At 41.5% G+C, this 25,984-nt stretch overlaps 1 protein-coding gene across 1 annotated transcript in view; it reads right to left on the bottom strand.

Annotated features, from left to right (window-relative positions):
* The window catches only part of GAN (gigaxonin), a 75,237-nt gene that overhangs the window by 38,598 nt on the left and 10,655 nt on the right, over positions 1-25,984 (bottom strand). The window lies entirely within an intron of this gene.

Here is a 25,984-nt window from a genome sequence, read left to right as displayed (position 1 = left end):
TATTACTGCATCCATGAAATACATATTTTAAATTTTAAGGTGTTTTATAATTTATTAATCATCCATTTTTTATTGTTGTTTTATAAAGATGACTTAGTTTATAGAGGTGTGCATATCACACTGGTTCTTCTGTTCTTTCTGCCGTGCAATACTCCACTTTCCTGTTAATGGGCATCTGGGGTTGTCTCCAGGTTTTTGATACTGTGAACCGTGATGCTTCGACTATTACTGCATATGACTCTTTTGTACTATGATAAATACTTTTTTGGCTGGGTGCAGTGGCTCACGCCTGTAATCCCAGCACTTTGGGAGGCTGAGGTGGGTGGATCACTTGAGGCCAGGAGATCGAGGCCAGCCTAGCCAACATGGTGAAATCCCATCACTACTAAAAATGCAAAAATCGACTGGGAGCAGTGGTGGCACACGCCTGTAATCCCAGCTACTCAGGAGGCTGAGGCACGAGGATAGCTTGAACCTGGGAGTAGAGGTTGCAGTAAGCTGAGATAACGCCGCTGCACTCCAGCCTAGGTGACAGAGCAAGACTCTGCCTCAAAAAAAAAAAAAAAAAAAAAAAAAAATGTCCCTTGGGTCTACTCCGGGGAGTAGAATTATGCTAACTTATTCTCTGTAGTAGGTGGCGCAGTTTACAGCCTCATATACTATGCATGTGTAAGAGCATCTGTTGATTCATAAACTCCACAACATTTGAGTCTGTCACACTTCTTAAGTTTTGTCAACTGAATAAGTGAAATATGGTATCTCACTGTGGTTGTCATCTGCATTCTCTTACTAGCCACGTGCTGAACATCTCTTTGTATGTTTGTGGCCACATGTTTCCCCTTCCGCAAAACATTCGTTCATGTCTCTCGTGTTCATTTTTTACTAACTGTCCTTCACATATTGAGGTGGAGGAGTTCTTTATGTATTTGTGATACTAATCGTTTAACAGATGAACTTTTTAAAAGGTGCCTTTCAAAAAACTTAAAAAAAGACTTCTTTTTTTTTTTTTTGAGACGGAGTCTCACTCTGTTGCCCAGGCTGGAGTGCAGTGGCGCAATCTTGGCTCACTACAAGTTCCGCCTCCTGGGTTCACGCCATTCTCCTGCCTCAGCCTCCCCAGTAGCTGGGACTACAGGCGCCCACCACCACATCCGGCTAATCTTTTGTATTTTTAGTAGAGACAGGGTTTCACCGTGTTAGCCGGGATGGTCTCGATCTCCTGACCTCGTGATCCGCCCGCCTCGGCCTCCCAAAGTGAAAAAAAGACTTCTTAAACAAAGTGATACAGAATTTGAAGAACAATTTTTCAGTCAATGCTTTTTGTGTTTTAAGAACTTATACCCAGATATTCTTGATATTTTACTAAGAAAATTTGAGGTTTTCTAAAAAAATTCAAGTGAAATTTAAAAATAGCTTTGAAACATGCTGTTGGCATGAAATATAACTCTGTTAAATCTCAGGATTGACACTGTGTTACCTGCTACCTAATAACCATGTTTTCTAAGAAAAGAAAAGTACACCTTCAAATACTGGTAATCCAAATAGTGAGTTACAGGGAAAACTTCTTAGAAACAAATATTTAAATTCATTATTTGCATTCAGACTTCTATAATAAAGTCAATAAAGAATCAGACTTTTGGTAGACTGAATACAAAGAGAATAGGAAATAATATTAACAAAATTTCATTTTTTTTTGTTTTTGAGACAGGGTCTCACTCTGTCACCCAGTCTGGAGTGCAGTGGCGCGATCATGGCTCACTGCAACCTCCTCTTCCCAGGTACAAGTGATTCTCCTGCCTCAGCCCCCCAAGTAGCTGGGACGACAGGCACCCACCACCACATCCAACTAATTTTTGTACTTTTTGTAGAGACAGGGTTTCGTCATCTTGCCCGGGCTAGTTTCGAACTCCTAAACTGATCTGCCTACCTCAGCCTCCCAAAGTGCTGCGATTACAGGAATGAGCCACCGCACCCGGTCACTGAAATTTCATATGCTAGAAAACAGACAAGGGTAACTGACTTGGAGTATCTGAGGAAGCTTAATCCTAATTTAGCAGTAAGCAAAGCTGAGATTCAACCTAAATTGGACTGAAGACTCCCGAAAGGCTCCAGGAACTGGTAATACAGGGTAGGTGACGATGGGGTTGGGGTGGGGCAGGGGGTAAAAGATAAGCTAAAAAGAGAACTATTAACAAAGTCTTAGGAAATAGCTGAATTTCCGGATTCTCCCTCCATGTGTATACACTTCTTCCCTTCAGAGCTTAGTAAGACTCTCCCTAGCTCCAGTGAAAAACAAATGACTTATATTTTGAATAATATACAACTGAGGGTCTCTGGACAGTGGAGCACCAGGCACATTTGAGGGTAGGTGTATTGTAACTGAGAGTTAACAGAATGTTTACATACTGAATGCTGGACCATTAGTCTTTTTCTCCCAACTCTGCTCCTAAAATACTGAAAGCCAGAACATATCTTCCAAGCAAGAGACAAAGACTTCTGGAGGACTTGATCTGCCCAAGGGTACAGACCCAAGGGCATGAACATCAATCTGCCCTAAGAAAATGACCCAGTTTGATCACACAATAGCGAAACCTGTGTTCAACAAGTCTTACCTATAGGACTCTGGTACTTCTAAAACTTTCTCATGTCACATTACACACAGAAAACGTAATATTACTCTGGGCTAAATAGAGGCGGCCTGTAGGCTCAGCCTCTGGATATGCTGCTCAGCTACTCTGAAGACTGACGCCATCAGTATCTTCACACACTTGCAACATATTTTTTGGGAACATGGGTTAAGAAACTGTTTTAGAGCACTGCTATTAAAATTGAGCAAACAGGACTCACTAGATATTTAACAAAGATAAAAGACAGGACCAAAACTGATAAGAAAAAAAGTAACTTAAAGGAAGTAAGGATTGTGCTAAAATGAAAAGTTCAAGAAAAAAGAAAAATTCATCTTAATCTTCCCAGAGGGAAAAGACAGGATATTGTGTACATAAAACAAGAGTAGGATGATATAAAAAGGAACATTCATAAGCCAGCAAAACATGTTAATGATTGCAAAAAAAAGTTTGTTTTTTCTTTTAATGTAGGGTCAAGATAAAAAGTTGAGGAAATCTCCCAGAAAAGAGCAAAAAGACAAAGGCAGAAAATACAAGAGATGGCTGAACACATGGCTTACGCCTATAACCCCAGGGCTTTGGAAGGACGGCTTGAGCCCAGGTGTTCGAGACCAGACTGGACAACACAGCAAGACTTCACTCTATTTTTAAAAAATTTATTAAATAGTTTTTTAAAAAAGAAAATAGGAGAAGTAAGTTAAGAAAGCTGGAAGATCAGTCCAGAAGATTCAACATCTGAAAAAAAGGAATGTCACCCCACCAAAAAAGATAAGACTACTAAGGAAGTACTCTCAACAACAGATGAAAACACACCCACTCCAGAGCACATCATCATAATAATTCAGGACACTGGAAATAAAGAAAAAAGTCTTACAAGCTTTCAGAAAGAAAAATAGGCTATATGGAAAGGATCAAGAATCAGAATGGCTTCATACTTGTAAATGGAAGCTAAATAACAAAAAATAAATTACTTTAAAATTCTGAAAGAAAATTATTTCAGACCTAGATTTTTATAACTAGCCAAACTATCAATCAAGTGGCAGGAGGGAACAAAGACATTTTCGGCTATATGAAGTCACAAAACAATTTACTTCCCATGCAGCCTTTCTCGGGATGGTGTTAGAAAATGTGCCCCAACAAAACAAAGGAATGTATCAAGAAAGTGGAACATTCTGGATATTAACAAGATGTAATCCAAACAGGAAGGAAGTGAAAGGAATGCAGAGTAATGGTGAAGGATGATCCTGGGATGACAGCTATGTACCAGCAGAAGGAAGCCAGTCCATTCTGGTGACAGAAGGCCCTCGTAGGTCTTTAACACAGAATATGTAATGTGTATGACAGTATACAGAGGATATTTAGACAACTTTCTTTCCTCCCTGTATTTGCTATCTACTATTCCTGCCCATACAGTTTCTAGTGAACTAATGATTTTACTCAAAAGGTACTTCATTGCCACTGGCTGTCCTCTAGGTGTATCTATTTGCCTGATGCTTTTATTAAAAGTGAAGGAAAGAATCTGAGTCAATTCTCCATCAAGAGAGAAAACAGTGTAAGTGGTAAGAACAAAATACCGAAGTATCTGGCTTTGAAATGCATCATATAATCTTTTTGGTAGCAGACATGTCTTCACTTAGGATGTCATGACCATTTGTATTTCTCAGTCACTGAACTGATTATCAACATATATAGCTTCCCAGCTCCAAATTCACCCTTTTTTGCTTGCTTTGGAAAAATGGATCTGATCCTTTTAAATCATTTTCCTTTGTCAAATGGCATGATGCTAAGCTTCAGTTAAAGGCACTGGAGAGACACTGCAGGAAGTGAGAGTTTTGCTTGCTGGTTCTGGTGAAGAGACCTGCCTCCTGCCAGGCAGTCTTCTCCCCAGCACCAGGCTCCCACAGTGCACAGCTGCAACCACACCCTGAAGTTTTCCCCAGAGCCTCCTTCAAGCACCTTCCCATGAATAGCTTTCTCAGGCATCTTAGAGCAGCAGTCCCCAACCTTTCTGGCACCAGGGACTGCTTTCATGGAAGACAATTTTTCCACAGACGGGAGTTGTGGGGATAGTTTCAGGGTGAAACTGTTCCATCTCAAATCATCAGGCATTAGCTTCTCAAAAGGAATGTGCAACCTAGATCCCTCACATGCCCAGTTCACAATAGGGTTCACGCTCCTATGAGAATCTAATGCCACCGCTGATCTGACAGGAGCTCAGGCGGGAAAGTTCGATCACATACCTCCGTGTGGCCCAGTCCTAAGGACATGGACTGGTGCCTTAGAAGACATATTTCCAGCAAGTTCCACAATGTGGCTTTTCTGCCACACAGTGAGCCATGGGTGTGTCCTAGTAAGTCAGCTCTGGGGTAGCAGATGCTACATATATCTATTCCTGTATTTTTTAAGAGTTTTCTTTACTTCTTACTGGCCAATCCCTCATTACTCTAATCTCCTGTTGTAGTTAACTCTTTATATTAAATTTTCTTTGTTCAAACTGCTCTGTGGTTTCTCTCTCCTGACTAGACCCAGATGGACACTAACAGTCACTAACGAATTTAGAGGAGGTATCTCCAAAACATGTTTGGATAGAGGAGCTTCAGGCTAAAATTAGAGTTCTTATTTTAAAGTAACCCAGGTTCAAACAAGAGCTAGCTGTACTTGTTTGCGTCTGTGGCATTAGATTCTCATAGGAGCGCAAACCCTATTGTGAACTGGGCATGTGAGGGATCTAGGTTGCACGTTCCTTGTGAGAATCTAATGCCTGACGATCTGAGGTGGAACAGTGACACCCTGAAACCATCCCCAGAACTCCTGTTGGTGGAAAACTTGCATGTGTCTTGCAGACAGTACTAGGATGGGGAAACTAGGCTATCAAGGAAAAGGTTACAAGAAGCCCCTTTTATTATTATTATTATTAAAGTTCTGGGTTACATGTGCAGAATGTGCAGTTTTGTTACATAGGTATACACGTGCCATGGTGGTTTGCTGAACCTATTAACCCGTCATCTATATTAGATATTTCTCCTAATGTTATCCTTCCCCTAGACCCCCACCCACAACAGGCCCTGGTGTGTGATGTTCCCCTCCCTATGTCCATGTGTTCTCATTGTTGAGCTCCCACTTATGAGTGAGAACATGTGTTGTTTGGTTTTCTGATCTTGTGATAGTTTGCTGAGAATGATGGTGTCCAGCTTCATCCATGTCCCTGCAAAAGACATGAACTCACCAATTTTTATGGCTGCATGGTATTCCATGGTGTATATGCGCCACATTTTCTTAGTGTATCACTGATGGACATTTAGTTGGTTCCAAGTCTTTGCTATTGTGAATACTGCCACACTAAACATATGTGTATATGTGTCTTTATAGAATGTTTTATAATCCTTCGTATATGCCCAGTAATGGGATTGCTGGGTCAAATGGTATTTCTAGTTCTAGATCCTCGAGGAATCACCACACTGTCTTCCACAATGGTTCAACTAATTTACACTCCCACCAACAGTGTAAAAGTGTTCTTACTTTTCCACAACTTCTCCAGCATCTGTTGTTTCCTGACTTTTTAATGACTGCCATTCTAACTGGTGTGAGATGGTATCTCATTGGGGTTCTGATTTGCATTTCTCTAATGACCAGTGACAATGGGCGTTTTTTCATATGTCTGCTGGCTGCATGAATGTCTTCTTTTGAAAAGTGTCTGTTCATACCCTTTGCCCATTTTTTGATAGGGTTGTTTACTTTTTTCTTGTAAATTTATTTAAGTTCTTTATAGATTCTGGATATTAGCCCCTTGTCTGATGGATACATTGCAAAAATTTTCTCCCATTCTGTAGGTTGCCTGTTCACTCTGATGATAGTTTATTTTGCAGTGCGGAATTTCTTTAATTAGATCCCATTTGTCAATTTTGGCTTTTGTTGCCATTGCTTTTGGTGTTTTAGACATGAAGTCTTTGCCCATGCCTATGTCCTGAATGGTACTGCCCAGGTTTTCTTCTAGGATTTTTATGGCCCTAGGTCTTATGTTTAAGTCTTCGATCCATCTTGAGTTGATCTGTGTATAAGATGTAAGGAGGTCCAGTTTCAGTTTTCTGCATATGGCTAGCCCGTTTTCCCAACACCACTTATTAAACAGGGAATCTGTTCCCTATTGCTTGTGTGTGTCAGGTTTGCCAAACATCAGATGGTGGTAGATGTGTGGTGTTATTTCTGAGGCCTCCGTTCTGTTCCATTGGTCTATGTATGTTTGGTACCAGTACCATGCTGTTTTGGTTACTGTAGCCTTGTGGTAAAGTTTGAAGTCAGGTAGCATGATGCCTCCTGACTTTGTTCTTTGTTCTTCTTGCCCAGGATTGTCTTGGCTATGCGGGCTCTTTTTTGGTTCCATATGAAGTTTAAAGTAGTTTTTCCCAATTCTGTGAAGAAAGTCAGTGGTAGCTTGATGGGGATAGCATTGAATCTATAAATTACTTTGGGCAGTAAGGCCATATTCACAATATTGATTCTTCCTATCCATGAGCATGGGATATTTTTCCATTGTTTGTGTCCTCTCTTATTTCCTTGAGCAGTGGTTTGTAGTTCTCCTTGAAGAGGTCCTTCACATCCCTTGTAAGTTGTATTCCTGTGTATTTTATTCTCTTAGTAGCAATTGTGAATGTGAGTTCACTCATGATTTGGCTGTTTGTCTGTTATTGGAATACAGGAATGCTTGTGATTTTTGTACATTGATTTTGTATCCTGAGACTTTGCTGGAGTTGCTTATCAGCTTAAGGAGATTCTGGGCTGAGATGATGGGGTTTTCTAAATATATAATCATGTCATCCGCAAACAGAGACAATTTGACTTCCTCTCTTTCTATTTGAATACCCTTTATTGCTTTCTCTTGCCTGATAGCCCTGGCCAGAACTTCCAATACTACGTTGAATAGGAGTGGTGACAGAGGGCATCCTTGTCTTGTGCCAGTTTTCAAAGGGAATACTTCCAATTTTTGCCCATTCAGGATGATATTGGCTCTGGGTTTGTCACGAATAGGTCTTACTATGTTGAGATACATTCCACTGATACCTAGTTTACTGAGAGTTTTTATCATGAAAGGCTGCTGAATTTTGTTGAAGGCCTTTTCTGCATCTATTGAGATAATCGTGGTTTTTGTCGCTGGTTCTGTTTATGTGATGGATTACATTTATTGATTTGCGTATGTTGAACCAGTCTTGCATCCCAGGGATGAAGCCAACTTGACTGTGGTGGATAAGCTTTTAGATGTGCTGTTGGATTTGGCTTGCCAGTATTTTATTGAGGATTTTCGCATTGATGAGGATTTTCACATTAGGGATATTGGCCTAAAATTATCTTTTTTTTGTTGTGTTTCCACCAGGTTTTGGTATCAGGATGATGCTGGCTTCATAAAATGAGTTAGTGAGGATTCCCTCTTTTTCTATTGATGGGAATAGTTTCAGAAGGAATGGTGCCAGCTCCTCTTTGCAGAACTCAGCTGTGAATCCGTCTGGTCCTGGACTTTTTTTTGGTTGGTAGGCTATTAATTATTGCCTCAATTTCAGAACCTGTTATTGGCCTATTCAGAGATTCAACTTCTTCCTGGTTTAGTTTTGGGAGGCTCTATGTGTCCAGGAATTTATCCATTTCTTCTAGATGTTCTAGTTTACTTGAGTAGAGGTGTTTATAGTATTCTCTGATGGTAGTTTGTATTTCTGTGGAATCGGTGGTGATAACCCCTTTATCATTTTTTACTACATCTATTTGATTCTTCTCTCTTTTCTTCTTTATTAGTCTTGCAAGGAGTCTATCCATTTTGTTGATCTTTTCAAAAAACCACTTCCTGGATTCACTGACTTTTTGAAGAGTTTTTTGTGTCTCTATCTCCTTCAGTTCTGCTCTGATCTTAGTTATTTCTTGTCTTCTGCTAGCTTTTAAATTTGTTTAATCTTGCTTCTCTAGTTCTTTTAATTGTGATGTTAGGGTGTCGATTTTAGATCTCTCCTGCTTTCTCTTGTAGGCATTTAGTGCTATAAATTTCCCTCTACACACTGCTTTAAATGTGTCCCAAAGATTCTGGTACATTGTGTGTTTGTTCTCATTGGTTGCAAAGAACATCTTTATTTCTGCCTTCATTTCGTTATTTACCCAGTAATCATTCAGGAGCAGGTTGTTCAGCTTCCGCGTAGTTGTGCGATTTTAAGTAGGATTCTTAATCCTGAGTTCTAATTCGACTGCACTGTGGTCTGAGAGACAGTTTGTTGTGATTTCTGTTCTTTTACATTTGCTGAGAAGTGCTTTACTTCCAATTATGTGGTCAATTTTAGAATAAGTGCAATGTGGTGCTGAGAAGAATGTATATTCTGTTGATTTGGGGTGGAGAGTTCTGTAGATGTCTATTTGGTCTGCTTGGTCCAGAGCTGAGTTCAAGTCCTGCATAACCTTGTTAATTTCCTGTCTCATTGATCTGTCTAATATTGACAGTGGGGTGTTAAAGTCTCCCATTATTATTGTGTGGGAGTCTAACTCTCTTTGTAGGTCTCCAAGAACTTGCTTTATGAATCTGGGTGCTCCTGTATTGGATGCATATATATTTAGGATAGTTAGCTCCTCTTGTTGAATCCCTTTACCATTATGTAACGGCCTTCCTTGCCTCTTTTGATCTTTGTTGGTTTAAAGTCTGTTTTATCAGAGACCAGGATTGCAACCGCTGCTTTTTTTTGCTTTCCATTTGCTTGGTAGATCTTCCTCCATCCCTTTACTTTGAGCCTATATGTGCCTTTGCACATGAGATGGGTCTCCCAAATACAGCACACTGATGGGTCTTGACTCTATCCAATTTGCCAGTCTGTGTCTTTTAATCGGGGTATTCAGCCCATTTACATTTAAGGTTAATATTGTTATGTGTGAATTTGATCCTGTCATTATGATGCTAGCTGGTTATCTCGCCTGTTAATTGATGCAGTTTCTTCATAGCATCAATGGTCTTTACAATTTGGCATGTTTTTGCAGTGGCTGGTACCAGTTGTTCCTATCCATGTTTAGTGCTTCCTTCAGGAGCTCTCGTAAGGCAGGCCTGGTGGTGACAAAATCTCTCAGCATTTGTTTGTCTGTAAAGGATTTTATTTCTCCTTCACTTACGAAGCTTAGTTTGGCTGGATATGAAATTCTGGGTTGAAAATTCCTTTCTTTAAGAATGTTGAATATTGGCCCCCACTCTCTTTTGGCTTGTAGGGTTTCTGCAGAGAGATCCACTGTTAGTCTGATGGGTTCCCTTTGTGGGTAACCCGACCTTTCTCTCTGGCTGCCCTTAATATTTTTTCCTTCATTTCAACCTTGGTGAATCTGAAAATTATGGGTCTTGGGGTTGCTCTTCTCAAGAAGTATCTTTGTGGTGTTCTCTGTGTTTCCTGAATTTGAATGCTGGCCTGCCTTGCTAGGTTGGGGAAGTTCTCCTGGATAATATCCTGAAAAGTGTTTTCTAAGTTGGTTCCATTCTCCCCGTCACTTTCAGGTACACCAGTCAAACACAGATTTGGTCTTTTCACATAGTCCCATATTTCTTGGAGTTTTTGTTCATTTCCTTTCACTCTTTTTTTTCTCTAATGTTGTCTTCTTGCTTTATTTCATTAATTTGATCTTTGATCACTGATATCCTTTCTTCCGCTTGATCAAATCAGCTACTGAAGCTTGTGTATGCTTCACGAAGTTCTCATACTGTGGTTTTCAGCTCCATCAGGTCATTTAAGCTCTTCTCTACACTGGTCATTGTAGTTAGCCATTTGTCTAACCTCTTTTCAAGGTTTTTTGGTTCCTTGTGATGGGTTAGAACATGCTTCATTAGCTCGGAGAATTTTGTTGTTACTGACCTTCTGAAGCCTACTTCCATCAACTCGTCAAACTCATTCTCTGCCCAGGTTTGTTCCCTTGCTGGCGAGGAGTTGGGTTCCAAAGAATTTTCAGCCTTTCTGCTCTGGTTTCTCCCCATCTTTGTGGTTTTATCTACCTTTGGTCTTTGATGTTGGTGACCTACGAATGGGATTTTGGTTTGGATGTCCTTTTTGTTTATGTTGATGCTATTCCTTTCTGTTCGTTAGTTTTCCTTCTAACAGAGAGGCCCCTCAGCTGCAGGTCTGTTGGAGTTTGCCGGAGTTCCACTCCAGACCCTATCACCAGTGGAGGCTGCAGAACAGCAAATATTGCTGCCTGATCCCTCCTCTGAAAGCTTCATCCCAGATTGGCACCTGCCTGTATGAGATGTCTGTCGGACAAGGAGCCCTTTTATTGTTTTCTATTATTTTTATTTTTGACTCATGTGACTGGATGGGTTTTATTGTTATTATTTTTTAAAGATTATTCTACTGTCATATGTTTCCACAATGAAAGAGGATCATTTTTAAAGAGTACAGATTTTGGCTGGGCACAGTGGCTCATGCCTGTAATCCCGGGACTTTGTAAGGCTGAGGTGAGAGGACTGCTGGAGCCCAGGAGTTCAAGACCATTCTGGGCAATATAGTGAGACCTCATCTCTATTTAAAACAACAACAACAACAACAACAAAAAACGAACAAATATAAAGAATACAGGTTTTTCTCAGCAGGTGGCAGAGGATACACAATGGCTAAGAGGACAGAAAAAGAGACTTTCTGAAATATAAGCATGGAACATTTCAGACTTCCATAAAATGTGATCCTTTCCAAAGCCCATGAAAAAATGAATTGCTGTACAAAGTCTCCAAACATCTGAAGGTTAAATAACAAAACTTTAATTATGGTTTAAATTCAGATACTTACATCTGCCCCTGACACTTTCCCATCATCCTATCCTGCCCTTAACGTCCCTCAATACCATTTCTGCCTGCCCAATTCCTACCCGTCTTTGAAAGATCGGTTCTAATGCCAGCTGTCCTACAGGTTTTTCCTAGATCATTCCATCATGCCACAGGCTGCACCTCTGCCCTTACCTCTTTGCAGGTAAAAATAAATTCCTGTTATAAATTTCCCCAGCACTTTATCAGTAACTTTATTATGACATATGGGATATCAAGTTCTGGCCTACATTATGGTATTTCTGTATTTCCTTTACTAAACTCCAAGTTCCTTAAGGCTGGAGCCCTCTTTATCACTGTATGCTTACAATCAGCCCAGCAGTTTACAAAGTGAAGATGATGTTCAATGATCACATGTACAATAAACTTGGAGCTGACAGTGGTCTTTAAACACTCAAGTCTTTAAATGTGAAGCGCTGTCACATATGACTTTTTCTGAAGACCTCAGGTACGACAAAGCTGAACCAGACCAAAAATTAGGAAGAACTTTTAATAACTGTATCTGTACAACACTGAAAGGATTAAGGCCCAGTGCTTCTCAAACTTTGATGCTCATACAAATCAACTGGCAACTTGTCAAAACAAGGTTTTTCTGATTCAGAAGGTTGGCGATGTGGCCTGAGTGCCTGCCTTTGTAATGAGCTCTTGGGTGATGAGGATTCTGTCGGTCTTCAAACCACTCTTTGAGTAGCAAGGGGTTAATATGTGCTTCTCCAATTATCTGTGCTATGTTTTTTGTATTTCCAATTAATCCCAGATGAATATTTTGTAAAACATAATGACTTAATTCCTAGATAAATAAAATTCAACAGACATAAATTACTCTGTCAGACTGCTAACAGAGTCTCTAAACTCTTGTGCTTCTATGACCACGGGCAGGTAACAATTTGCAGACCATCACCAGCCTGCACATGACATCTTAGTAGCATCAGGCTGGATGATCATCTATCTGTCTGCCAAGAATGAAGTGAAAGTTGGAAATCAGGGCCTCTAAAAGCCCTTCCTTCCAGTCGTGGATTGTAAGAGTCACTCAAACCTACTGGGAAGCAGTCTTGCTCCACAGCCTTCTGCCATTCACAGCCATTTCTCTTCCGCATTTCTGGGACAGTCACCATTCCTTTCTAATTTTGTAACTACACAAACTTGTTCTTATTCTTACTGTCTTCACTTTTCCCCCAACTCCCCAACTTAAATCTCTATATACCTTTTGTTTTATTCCATTGTTTTGCATTTCTTTCCTTCCATATACTTTCATTTTTCTAATACCTACCAAAACATTTTCGCCTTAGATTTCCCTTTTTTATCTAGAATTTTCTCATCTTGCACTTTGTTTTTATCTCTGCCACATATAACTGAGAAGTCAATGAACTGTACTGAATGAGTAATGAATAATAATCATTTAAAAAGAGCTAAGCTAAAGGGTTAATAACTGATCATTTTTTCCTTGAGTGAGCCTACAAATCAACAGGCCTTTTCTATGTTCTCCGTCCCCATCTCAGAAGGCTACAGGATCAGACATGTAAATTTGTTGGAAGTCTTAATATTCTTTTATTATTACATGATTTCAATTTACAAACTCTCCTAGAAAATGCAGCAACCTTAAAATACCACCTTGACAATTTTACAACACTCTTAAAAAAATTAGAAACAATTGAGAGTATTATAAAAATGGGTCTCAGGTGTTCAAATACAAATACCATGCATGACACATTGTTCCCAGCTTTCCGTTTCTAGGGGAAGACATTTCCCCTCTCTGCCCTGTTGCTCAACTGTAAACAGAAGAGATTAAGGTGATTTGCAGTCTCTTCCATCCCTGAACATTTCTTGACTGAGCTGCTGAAACGAGCTATATAGAATTACTGCAGAGACTCAGCCCCGAGACCTACCCTAGTAAGTCTTCGAGGCTTAACTCTGGCCAAATCAATCAGTACTCGAGGATTTATAATATACTTCTTGCACATCATGTGGTCCAAATTTATTTTTCTCCCAAGCACCCATCCTCTGTCCAAACTTTTTAAAAAAATTTTCTGTTCTATTACAGTAGAACAGAAAATAAAACAATATTCATTTTATTTTCTTGACAATATGGAAAAAAAGGACATAAGAAAAGTCACTGACTACCAGCTAAAAAAGAAGTTGGTATCCATGTTCCAGTGGATACCAAAAAAAAAAAAATTCCAAAGTTTTACATCCATGAAAGGGGTCTACAACTTGTAAGTAACTAAAATTGAGCCAAAGTCATCCACTGGGTACATACAGTTCTCTTCTTGCTTCCAAACTGCTGGAAAAGTTCAATGTGTCTAAATGCCACAACAGACCACCCAGGTAATAGGCCTGGTCATTGTCTTCTAAGAATCATTTTAGACGTGACTGAATGGGGTGTGACGTAACAGTGATAGAGAATAAGTCTTCGTGACTTTTCTTCCCCTCTGATGTAAAAGCTTGTCTCCAATAGAAGCAAAGAAACATATTTAAATAGAAAACAAGAGAATGTAATGTTGAAGAAGTCAAGATTTGCAGAAATTTGCGGGTGATTCATGGGCATTACTCATACAATTTCAAATGAATCATGTCATCATGTCACCTTGGATTGTGTCGCTACCAGGAACGGACTCTGAGATATTTGAAGACGGGCCTGTGTAGCTTCTTCCTGTACCCACTTACGCCAAACTAATAATTCATATTCCCATGGGGAATTTGTTTCACAGATGCCTTCCAACTGCTTTTTTGTCTTCAGGAGCTCCTGAAAATAGACATTCAGGGAAGAGGATTTTTAGGGCAGTGAAACCACTCTGGGTGATACTGTAATAGTGGATCCGTGTCATGACACATTTGTCCAAACCCACAGAAGGCATACCACCAAGAGTGAACCCTGATGTCGACTACAATCTTTGAGTGACAACGATGTGCCAATATAGGTTCAGGAATTGTAACAAATGTATACCACCCTCGTGTGGGATATTGATAATGGGGGAGGCTGTGCATGGGTAGGGATGGGGGTACATGGGATATATTTGTATCTTCCTCTCAGTTTTGCTGTGAACGTAAAGTTGCTCTGAAAAATAAAGCTTTTGGCATGCTGGCTCACACCTACCAATCCCAACACTTTTGGAGGTCAAAGTGGGAGAATTGCTTGAGCCCAGGAGTTTGAGACCAGCCTGGACAACAGAGTGAGACCTCCTCTCTACAAATAAAATAAAATAAAATAAATTAGCCAGTTGGGGTGGTGTGCACATCTGTGGTCCAAGCTACTTAAGAGGCTGAGGTAGGAGGATCACTTGAGCCCAGGAGGTCGACGCTGCAGTGAGCTGTGATCATGCCACTGCACTTCAGCCTGGGCAACAGAGTGAGACCCTATCTCAAAATAAATAAACACATAAAAATAAAAAAAGGATCTTTTTAGTACCCATTCAACTTAAACGAAATATCAATTTGCAGTTAATGTTTCCATTAACAGATGGCCTTGTCTCACACAAGCGTTTACAGCCCACTTTTGTGGGTGGGAAAACATCAACCCCTCTATCTCACAGTTCCTGCCATCCAAGAATTCCATCTACATGGAAGAAGAGCATTTTCACAGATGTCTGAGACACAACCAGAGGTCTCAGAGGGAAACCCAAGGAAGCCCCTCATCAGGCAGTGGGGTGTGGACTGGGTGTCAGGGGCCTAGAGGTGAGCTGCCCTCTGTACAGCTCCATGAGCTACGCAGGCTAATACCAAGGTGCTCTCCCACTGGACAAAGCCACGTTAGTGGAGTGCTGAGGGGAGGAGAGAACACCACCACACAGGATGGTCTTGGTGACCTGCCTGGGAACCGCCATCAGCCTCACACTGGAGCACTGAGAGCAAAGGGGATAAGGCAGGGGAAGGGGAGGAAATGCAGGAACCTGCAGGGGGCACCTCCTCTCACTGAGCTCAGAGCTGGACTCTTTACTATTTCCTTTCATTTCCCTCTATTCATTTCTCTCTGCCACTAATTCTTTTTACCTAGATTATGGTTTTTACTCACCATAAACACTTTTTCCTCATACAGATCTTAGAATCATTTGAATGGACTTTTTTTTTTGAGACACAGTCTCATTCTGTTGCCCAGGCTGGAGTGCAGTGGCGTGATCTTGGCTCACTGCAACCTCTGTCTCATTCAACCTCTGTCTCTGCAACCTCGTTCAAGCGATTCTCCTGCCTCAGCCTCATGAGTAGCTGGGATTGCAAGTGTGCACCACCACACCCAGCTAATTTTTGTATTTTTAGTAGAGAGGGGATTTCACCATGTCGGGCAGGCTCATCTCGAACTCTCGACCTCAAGTGATCCGCCCACCTGGGTCTCCCAAAGGCCTGGGATTACAGGGGTGAACTACCATGCCCGGCCACGTATTTTTAGTAGACACAAGATTTCACCATGTTGTCCAGGCTGGTCTTGAACTCCTGACCTCAGGTGATCTGCCTGACTCAGCCTCCGAAAGTGCTGGGATTACAGGCGTGAGCCACTGTGCCCGGCCATTTGAATGGATTTTAAGAGTAGTTCCCCAGTCTGCCTTCTCAGAATGTTCAGGAGAGCTTTATAAAAAAACAGATTCCTAGGTTCCAAACTAGGCCAATCAAATCCAGTCCAAGCATGTGCATGTTAAAAAAGTTCCCAGCTTGTCCTGACCTCCTCCATGCCTGGAACACCATCCCTCCACCCACCACCACCACCACCCCATAGTCACACAGTTTAATCCTTCCCTGGATCCAGGTCTCTGCTCCAATAATACCTCCAAAGAGCAGCCAAGGTACCCGCCATGTCTAAAACAACAAGCTTCCAACCCCTTCCCTTGCTTTATTTTTCCATAGAATTTATCACCATCTAGTATGATGCATTTGTTTAATGTCAATATCCATGAAAATAGGGACTTTGTTTTGTTTCCTGCTCTATCCCCATACCAAATAAAATGGTACTGAACGGGCACTTGATAAATATGAATTGACTTGATAAATGAGCACAGAGCCAGCTTAAAGAACCAGTAGATTTTAATATCGTGATGTTGGTGACTATTCTCATGTGGCTCTGTAGTCAAATGGCCACACTGTTTAGAATGGCATCATGAACTGGCTGAGCGGTTGTGAGCTTTTCCGCACTCCATCCCACTGCTTTGTCCTCCATGAGAAGGGGATTCTTTCTCTCCATATCAACCCAGGGTGTGCTGGACAGTCAGCAGTTCAATTCAATGCTCAAATGTTCCACTATCCACAGCTGCCTGAATGTCCCCAGTGCAATAATCCAAATGGGAACTGGACTCTAGGGCTGGCTATAGGAGGAGGCTTTCATTTGGGAATAAAATAGTCGCACACCATCTCAGCCCGCTTCTCTGCTCTCTACTCAACATCACACATGCCCTGCCTGGGAAGATTCGGAGATGCAATGTAGTGAAAAGTCAGGAAAGGTTTCAGGAAAATCAAGGGTTTACTGTCCAGGTATCTTCATCCCACCAACCAACAACACAGTAACGAAGGTGACGGAGACCCACCTTCACAAGGGAGGTGCAGAAGCAACTCCCAGGAGGCCACAGCCACAGTCCTATCCTTCCCCGACAGCCTCCCTTCCCCCAACTATACAACACAGGCAGATCCACAGAAACCTTTCCATTCCCCTCTTGATATCACATCATCCACTTTGAAGAGGAAATATAATGTAGCATTTTGTATTTAGCTTTGCTCTGCGTAACCATGTCCAATTACATCTGTATCTGGAAGAAATATGAGAATAGCAATTATGTATCTTTGAGAGTCATGTGATTTGAAGAAAGGAGAAATTTATCTCAAGGAAGGTTATGTTTTCTGAAAAGAGAACATAGCAAGTGTGACTTACAAATGAAATGGGAAGACAGTGCAATGAAACTTCTGCAGAGTGTGCATGTGTTTGGGGGACAGGAAGCAGGAAGACAGCAGTCACAGAGCACCCCGGGACTGTAGACGTGCACAACTATAAGTCACAACTGGACCAGGGAGGAACGCAGCCACCCCTAGAGGGAGAGCTACAAAGTGTAACCAAACCAGTGAAAACTGGATTGGTGGATAGGTGGTTTGTTTTGTGTAGCTAGCCTCCTCACTGCACCAAGTGAGATATTAGGTACTAAGTATGGATTCGGAAATAAGATCTCAACTAGTTGGTAGTCTCCGCCCTTGAGGAGCTGACAAACTTTTACTTCTAACCATAGACTTAATGTCAATGAAATGAAATGCTATGAATCATTTCTGGTTTGGATTTTAATCCAGTCATGTAAGCCTCTAGCATTATGTTTCATGATATAAAGTATCCACTGTGTTCCATAAATCCTTTTCCCCCCAGGCTGTTCATAGCCTATTCCTCCCCAGTTGTCCCTAATTAGTAAATGGTACTATTTTCTACCCACCTGCTTAAGTCTAAAATTTCAGAGTCCACCTATTAAATACAGAAGGAATGACTGAGTTATAAAATAAAAGTGGATACTAAAACTGGTGAATGCAGGTTGGTGAAGAATGGGATATTTACATAATCTCAAAGTGTTGCTCCCACAAATTATTAATTATAAAAAGAAAAATAGATTAACCTAGTGGAGTCCTTTTTTTTGGCGGGGGGGGCGGATGGAGTCTTGCTCTGTTGCCCAGGCTGGAGCGGAGCGGAGCGGAGTGGAGTGGAGTGTGATCTCGGCTCACTGCAATCTCTGCCTCTTGGGTTCAAGCGATTCTCCTACCTCAGCCTCCCAAGTAGCTGGGACTACAGGCACATGCCACCATGCCCGGCTTATTTTTTTTGTATTTTTGGTAGAGATGGGGTTTCACCGTGTTAGCCAGGATGATCTCGATCTTCTGACCTTGTGATCCGCCTGCCTCAGCCTCCCAAAGTGCTGGGATTACAGGAGTAAGCCACTGCGCTTGGCCCTAAACCTAGAGGATACCTCTTAAATCACGTGATCAAACTGAACAATACCCATGTTGGGACAAACGAACATCACGGGTCTCCTGATATGATGCACCGAAGAGGACATGGTATCAATTCCGTGGCGTTCTTGCCAAAAATGCACCCCTCCCACCCAACTTAATCATAAGAAACCAAGCAAACCCAAGACAAGGGATATTCTATAAAAAAACTGATCAGTACCCACCAGAAGAGCTATGGTCATGAAAGACAAGGAAAGACTGAGGAACCACCACAGATTGGAGACCAAGGAGACAAGACAGTTGTAAGCACTGTGGAGCAGGCGTGTGCTATGTACAAGAGAGGGCAGAATCAGCTCTCGGGAGAGTGGTCACAGGAGGCTTCACAGAGATGGCACCCAACTCGGGTTGGCTGAGCACTTGCAGGCATACTTGGAGGGAGAGCAAGTACACCAAGGAAGGGGGACAGCAAAAGCATTAGAGTAAAGGACTACATCCCAGGTGTGAAAGTTGATCATACAAACTGGGGTCATTCTAGTCACACCCAATTAAATCTGAGTCAAGGACCAGGGTAAAAAGCATTTAGGGCACATAGCTCCTGCTCCAGGAACTAACTTTTCCACAAGACCAGCTGCTGAAACAGCCTGCTGCAACCCCACAGCCAGTCTGACCTGGTAGCTTGCTGAAATGACTTGCCACGTCTCCACCTGGTTTATCCACCACTGTTGCTTGCCAGTTCCTGAAAGCTTCTCTAGAGTTCATGAGTTTTCTTTTTTTTCTTTTTCTTTTGTCTTTTTTTTTTTTTTGGAGACAGATTTTCACTCTTGTTGCCCAGACTGAAGTGCAATGGCATGATCTTGGCTCACAGCAACCTCCGCCTCCCAGGTTCAAGAGATTCTTCTGCCTCAACCTTCCAAGTAGCTGAGATTACAGGCATGCGCCACCATGCCCGGCTAATTTTGTATTTTTAGTAGAGACAGGTTCCTCCATGTTGGTCAGGCTGGTCTCAAACTCCCGCCCTCAGGTGATCCACCCACCTTGACCTCCCAAAGTGCTCGGATTACAGGCATGAGCCACCGCGCCCAGCCTTCCAAGGGTTTTCTTTCAGAATATGTCCCAGTCTTCTCTTTGTTCTTCTGACATATTGAAGACCACCCAGTCTGGGCATATGTCCCAAAATGTAATTGTTGCTTCCCAAATAAACCGTTTTAAATTTAGAGATTTGCTCTATATTGTATACGACTTCAACAAAGGAATGAGAGAATGCAAGGAATTTGGCAAAGCTAGAAAGCGGAATGCAGCCATGTGTATGAGGGGACAGGGTGGGATATGGGGAAGAGCTGTTCCTGAAGGACTTCCCACAAACAAACTTGGACTTCGCCTTGAGGGAAATGGAGCCGCTCCTTCAGAATCTGGTTTTCTTTTTTTCACCTATTGATTTTGAAACAATTTTAGATTCTAAAAAAAGTTTTAAAAAATTGTGCTGAGTTCCTTCGCACCCTACAATTATCCAAACTCAGAAATAAATATTGTTACAGAACTACTAATTACACTATATGCTTTATTCGAGTATCACCACTTTCTCCCCCTCAGTGTCCTTTCTCTGTTCTGGGATCCAATCTAGTCCCAACCTGCAGTTAGCTGTCATGTCTCTAATTGGTGACAGTTTGTCCTTCCTTCCTTGTCTTTGATGACCTTAACACTTTGATGTGCACTGGTCAATTACTTCGCATCTCGTTCCTCAACTGGGATTTGTCTTTCTTCTTTTTTGGAGACATGGTCTCTGTTGCCCAGGGTGGAGTGCAGTGATACGAGCACAGCTCACTGCAGCCTCAAACTTTCAGGCTCAAGTGCTCCTCCTCCCTCAGCCTTCTGAGTAGCTGGGACTACAGGTATGCGCCACCATGCCTGACTAATTTTTAAAGTTTTTGTAAAGATGGGGTCTTGCTATGTTACCCAGGTTGGTCTAGACTCCTGGGCTTCAGCAATCCTCCTGCTTCAGCCGCATACCTGCCAGGATTACAGGCTTGAGCCACCATGCTTGTTCTGTTTAACTTCTCATAATTCCACTGAGGTTATGCATTTTTAGCAGACACACTACAAAAATGACCTTGTATCCTTGTCTGTATCATATCAGGGAGAACATGATATTGCTATGTCTTGTTACTAGTGATGTTGAACTTTGTCACTTGGTTAAAGTGGTGCCTGTCGGGTTTCTCCACTGTTAAGTTATAATTTTTCCCTTTGTAATAAGTATACAAAAGGAGATAATTTGAGAATATATAAATATCTTTTTCTCCTCAAAATCTCACCCTTTTTGTAGCCATCAGTAGATCTTGTCTGCTACAATAACTGTGGTACTTCAATGATGATTTCTATCCTCTATTCCTTCTACATATACACATTGAAATTCTTTTATAAGAAAGACCCATCTCCTCTCCTCCATTTATTAGTTTATTCATCCATTTATTCATTTATCCATGCACAGGCACATGGGTGTTTATCTTCTTCTCTGGAGTAGAATGCAATGTTCTATTGTTATTTATTTTCTTGCTCACATTGCTGAAGCACTGGCCTCCGGGAGTCCCTTCCGGGTGGCTCCTGTGCCCTGCACAAAGCCTCTGTCTTCTGAGTTCCTCAGTGCTTTCCGGCACAAAATGCTCCAGCCTCTTTGTGTCTTTTTCCTGCCCCAGCACTGAATCAGCCACGTCTCTGGAGATTAGAGTTTTAAACATTATCCAATTACATTCTAGAAACACCACTCTGGCGGCAGCAGTGTGGAGACTGATGGGGGCTGAGCAGGGAGGCAGACGGACCAGTGAGAGGTCCTGCCACAAGTCAGAACTGATGGAAGCTGGCACTTGAGCATGGGCAGGGCCAGTGGCAATGGTGAAGAGGAGACAGATTCCAGAGATGTGAGAGGTAGAAACGAGAGGCATGGGCATCAATTAGATGCTGAGAGTGAGGGAGGTGGTGGTATCTCTGTTGCCTCCCAGATTTCTCCTGGGGAGTCTGGTAGTATATTAACCCACAAAGTCAATGGAGGACAGCCCACTGGCGGGGGAAGGGAGCTAGGCTGACTGGGTTTAAGGTGGCCATGTAGCGGGCTTGGTATCAGCGGGTGTGGAGCTCAGGAGAGAGGTCAAGGCAGTAGCATCTCTGGGGTGGATGAGATCACCATGGGAGAGTGCAGGGTGAGGATGGAATCTTATGCCTAATCAAGGAATAGGAACAGATGAGGAGGAGAGCTAGAAAAGCAAGCTGTGGGCAACATGGGACAAAAGGTGCCATAGAAGCCTTGAGAGACTGAGTATCAACAAAACGTATTAACAAAAAGATCTAACAGTGATAAATACAGCAGACAGGTCAAGATAAATACGTTTTCACTTGATTTGGCAATTATACATAGCAATTTTTTAAAGAACAGTTTTAATGGAGTCGTAAGACATAAGCCTAACTGCAGATTGAACAAAAACCAGGAACCGAGACTGTGCACAAGATAGAGATATTATTCTTTCAAGAAGCCTGGCTGCAAGGTCAGGGAAATTATGCACTTGTTAGAAGAGGATGTTTGCTTTTTTCTTTTTTTTCCAATATAAGTAGAGAGTTTATCTGGCCACATTTGAGGGCTGCAACCCAGGAACACCGATTCCAGTTGCCCTGAATGAATCTATGCTTCCTCTGTTTGCTTTTAACAGATGCGTTTGTTCAACATTTGCACATCTCCTACATGCCAGGCATTGGGAAAGATGAGCAGACTTTTCTGCTGGGGCAAAGAATCCAGGAGAGAAGGAAAAAATATAGAGGAGAAGGAAGAGAATAAACAACAGGAGAAAAAGGGTGGAGGAAGAGGAGATGAGAGAGTCAGGGAGGATAGGCCTTGACTATCAATCTTTGCTCTACAGAAGACTGGCATATAAATCATCATTAGGTCTAATTAGCGTTTTAAACATGATCTTCAGAGTTACAAGATTTTATGCCCAGATTTTAAAAAATCTAATACTGTAGATGAAAGGGTGACAAATTACAACCTGCTGCCTGTTTAGCCATGGAGATAGAAATGGTTGTTATATTTTTAAAAGGATGTTAAAACAAAAACAAAGAAGAATATGTGACCAAGACCACGGGGCTTGCAAAGCACAAAATTATTTCTGACCCTTCAGAGAAAAAGTCTGCCAATCCCTGCTCTGAATGTTTTTACAATAGCAAACACACAACATTTAAAAATCCAGTCTAACAGATATGTGAAATAACAATTTTTGAGAAATCATTTCCAAAAGTGATGAAGTAATGCTGATAGATCTTAAAAAATGGTGACAGATCTAAAAAAAAAAACATAAGTAAGACACACACTGCTAGGGTCTTTATATGATAAGACAGTTTTCCTGGACAGTAACCTGGCTTCATGTAACAAACAACAAATCTGTTTCTATCTTCAGACCTGGGATATAGTCTCCAAAGTAGGTTTACCTGTACTCACAAAAAATACAAAAAGAACCCAAACTCTTTTTCTGATTTGTTTATGGTGTCATGATTCAGAAGGAAAAAACCCTACAAATTAAATGGCAAATGGAATGACATTTCTGAAGCATATAACATGAAACAGTAATATGACATAATAACAGCTATTAAAAATGACAACTATGGGCATTACACTGAGATACAAGAGAGATGTAAAATGAATTCAAGTAAAAAGATGAACCGTAAATAATATGTAAATATAGATTTCAACTACTTCAACTGTAACTATACATTAAGTACACTGTTCAGAAATTGAGGGCAACATAAACTAAGCTCCAGTGTAATTTCCCATTTTTTTTTGTGTATAAAATAGATTTTTAAAATGTAAATCCAGTTCATGTAATTTTGAAAGTGAAGCAGTCAATAAAATTTTTCTCTTATAAGACAAGTTTTGAAAATGCATGTTAAAATTTTAAGAGTTCAAAGACGATTAAAATGATGATGCAGCAACTTGTGAAGCCAAGAAATTCTGCTTGAATGAAACAAGCCTGGTTCCTTGTTCTGGTCACACCCTGACCTTTTGGAAAGGTACATAAAAGAAAGGCATTCATGCCACAACCTGTCAAATAGTTCTAGATTTTCTACTTTGGTGTTCTATTTCAGAGGCTATTCAGAGGCTCTTTCTACCTAACCTCAAGACCCCATGCAAATGAGCATCTCAAGAACAAGCCCCTTCACTCTGGGGGGTACTCTTATAAGTCTCCCCTATCTAATTAAAAACAGGCTCATCTTTTTTTTTTTTTTTTTTGCTACAGTACACAAGCAGCACTTTAGATACCATAAGAGCTCCATATTTCAGAAGTGAGTTCACGTTTCTACTCACTTTCCATTTTCTCTTGCCCAATGTAGAGAGTTACAAGGAAGATAAAATGTTGTGCCTTTTCGAAGAAAGTAGACCTCCTAAATGAATCCAAAAGGAAGGCAGGAATTCATGTGAATTTATCATTGTCTTTGTACTCGTCCTTTTTGTGTAGTTCAAACCGAGGCATTAAGTGAGTGTTAAGAGACTGCCTCCTTTTTCCTTTTTTAGAAAGCAGATAGTGGGCGTAGGGGAAACAAAAACTACAGCCCCCAACACACCCCTCCAGTTCCCTTTAATAAAAGAGAGGCAGCTCCAGGATGAACTTCCCGTTAGCATCTTTAAGCTCCGTCTGAAAACCACCTTTTTGCTTCTGGCGCCTCCTTAATTTATAATCCACTGCTATAACTTCTCCAAACAACTTGAAGCTGAAAATGCCTTCCAAAATGTTGTCAAGGAAATGAATGCTTCTCAATTAATTCTTTAGTCATGTTGAGACAAAACGCTCTCTCATCGGAGCTACTCTTTCTGAATAAAGAATTCGGTCTCTTCTTCTCGCAGCTTTCTTGGCATCAGAAATTGCAATCGTGGGAGCTGACCATGCCATCTAAAACAGTCCAGAATTAAGACTCTAAACTCTGTTGTAAAACGGTTTATTCTGTCCCTTTGCCCTACCCCACAAACGTATTCAGCTACATACTAAAATGTTATGGCAGAAAGTTCAACTTTACTTGGAAGTAGTATATTCAGCATCCTGAACTCTGACCTTTTACTTTTTTCGGCAGGACAGTCATGCACCATGTAATGACGTTTCAGTCCCTGATGGATAGCATATACAACAGTGGACCCGTAAGATTATCGTGCCGTATTTTTACTGTGGTTTTTCTATGTTTAGATACACAAAATATACTTACTGCTGTGTTAAAACTGCCTACAGTGTTCAGTACAGTCATATGCTGTATAGGTCTGTGGCCTGGGAGCAACAGACTACACCAGATAGTCCAGGCATGTAGTAGGCTATGCCCTCTAGGTTTGTACACTCTGTGATGTTCGAACAGTGACAAAATTGCCCCATGATGTATTTCTCAGAATGTATTGGTGCCATTAAGCAATGCTGACTCTACATACGTATCACAGACAACTCAATTATCTTTTTTTTTTTTTTTTGAGACGGAGCTTCACTCTTGTTGCCCAGGCTAGAATGCAACAGTGCGATCTCGGCTCACTGCAACCTCCGCCTCCCGGGTTCAAACACTTCTCCTGCCTCAGCCTCCCGAGTAGCTGGGATTACAGGCATGTGCCACCACGCCCGGCTAATTTCTTTTTTGTATTTTTAGTAGAGACGGTGTTTCTCCATGTTGGTCAGGCTGGTCTCGAACTCCTGACCTCAGGTGATCCGCCCACCTTGGCCTCCCAAAGTGCTGGGATTATAGGCGTGAGCCACGGCGACCGGCCAACTCAATTATCTTACATATGAAAGTTCTGCTTACGGACTGAGTGCCCCAGGCCCTGGGCATAAAAGATGATGGGCTTGAAAATTACCCAGTCCATATGTCTACTGGTTTTCCACACTAAATGAAAGGCAATGATGCACGCCTTGCTGGAGGCACACACCATGAATTAAAGGAGCCTGCTGGAGGGAGTGATTATTTGGCAGAGTTGGAAAAATCTTACAGAGAAAGAGATACTTGAACCGGGCCTTGAAGGATGAATATGAAATTATCTGCCAAGCAAGAGTAGGAAGTCAAGGAAGGCAGAGAGACAAGAAACACATGCAGAAAGCAAAACACATTCACAGACAGGTGAAGTACTCTGCAGAGCTGTCAAGGACTAGAAGAATATAATTAAGGTGTTTAAACAGCAATGTTAACTCAAATTCAACACATCTAAGACAGACTGTTATCTCTGCGACTTTCCCTAGGCAGCCAGGCTCAAAACCTGTTGTCTCTTTCTTCTTCATTCTTAGTTCTCATGTTCAATTAGCATTCAGTTGATTTCCTCCCTAATTCTGGAGACCCACTGCCACCTTGGTGCCTAGGACACTGTCCCAGTGTGCTGCTCTCAATCGGTCTAGTAGCTCCATGTTCATCCCTTCCTGGTCCTGTAGATACACAGCAACTAAATACCTTCTTAAAGTAGGGCTTCAGCATAGTACTAGTCTTTCATGATCACCAACTGATGATAAAGTAAAAATCTAAACCAATAACCCGGCATGCTAGAATATGTCTTACCTTCCTCCCAGCCACTGTTTCTATTCACTACCCTGAACATGTGCCTGATGTTCCTACATTTATCTTTTGTTCTGCCTCAATGGCCCTGCTGTCCCCT

Source organism: Macaca thibetana, chromosome 20 (genome assembly GCF_024542745.1).
Source record: "Macaca thibetana thibetana isolate TM-01 chromosome 20, ASM2454274v1, whole genome shotgun sequence".
Lineage (NCBI taxonomy): Eukaryota > Metazoa > Chordata > Mammalia > Primates > Cercopithecidae > Macaca > Macaca thibetana.
This window is presented reverse-complemented; position numbering and strand designations above follow the sequence as displayed.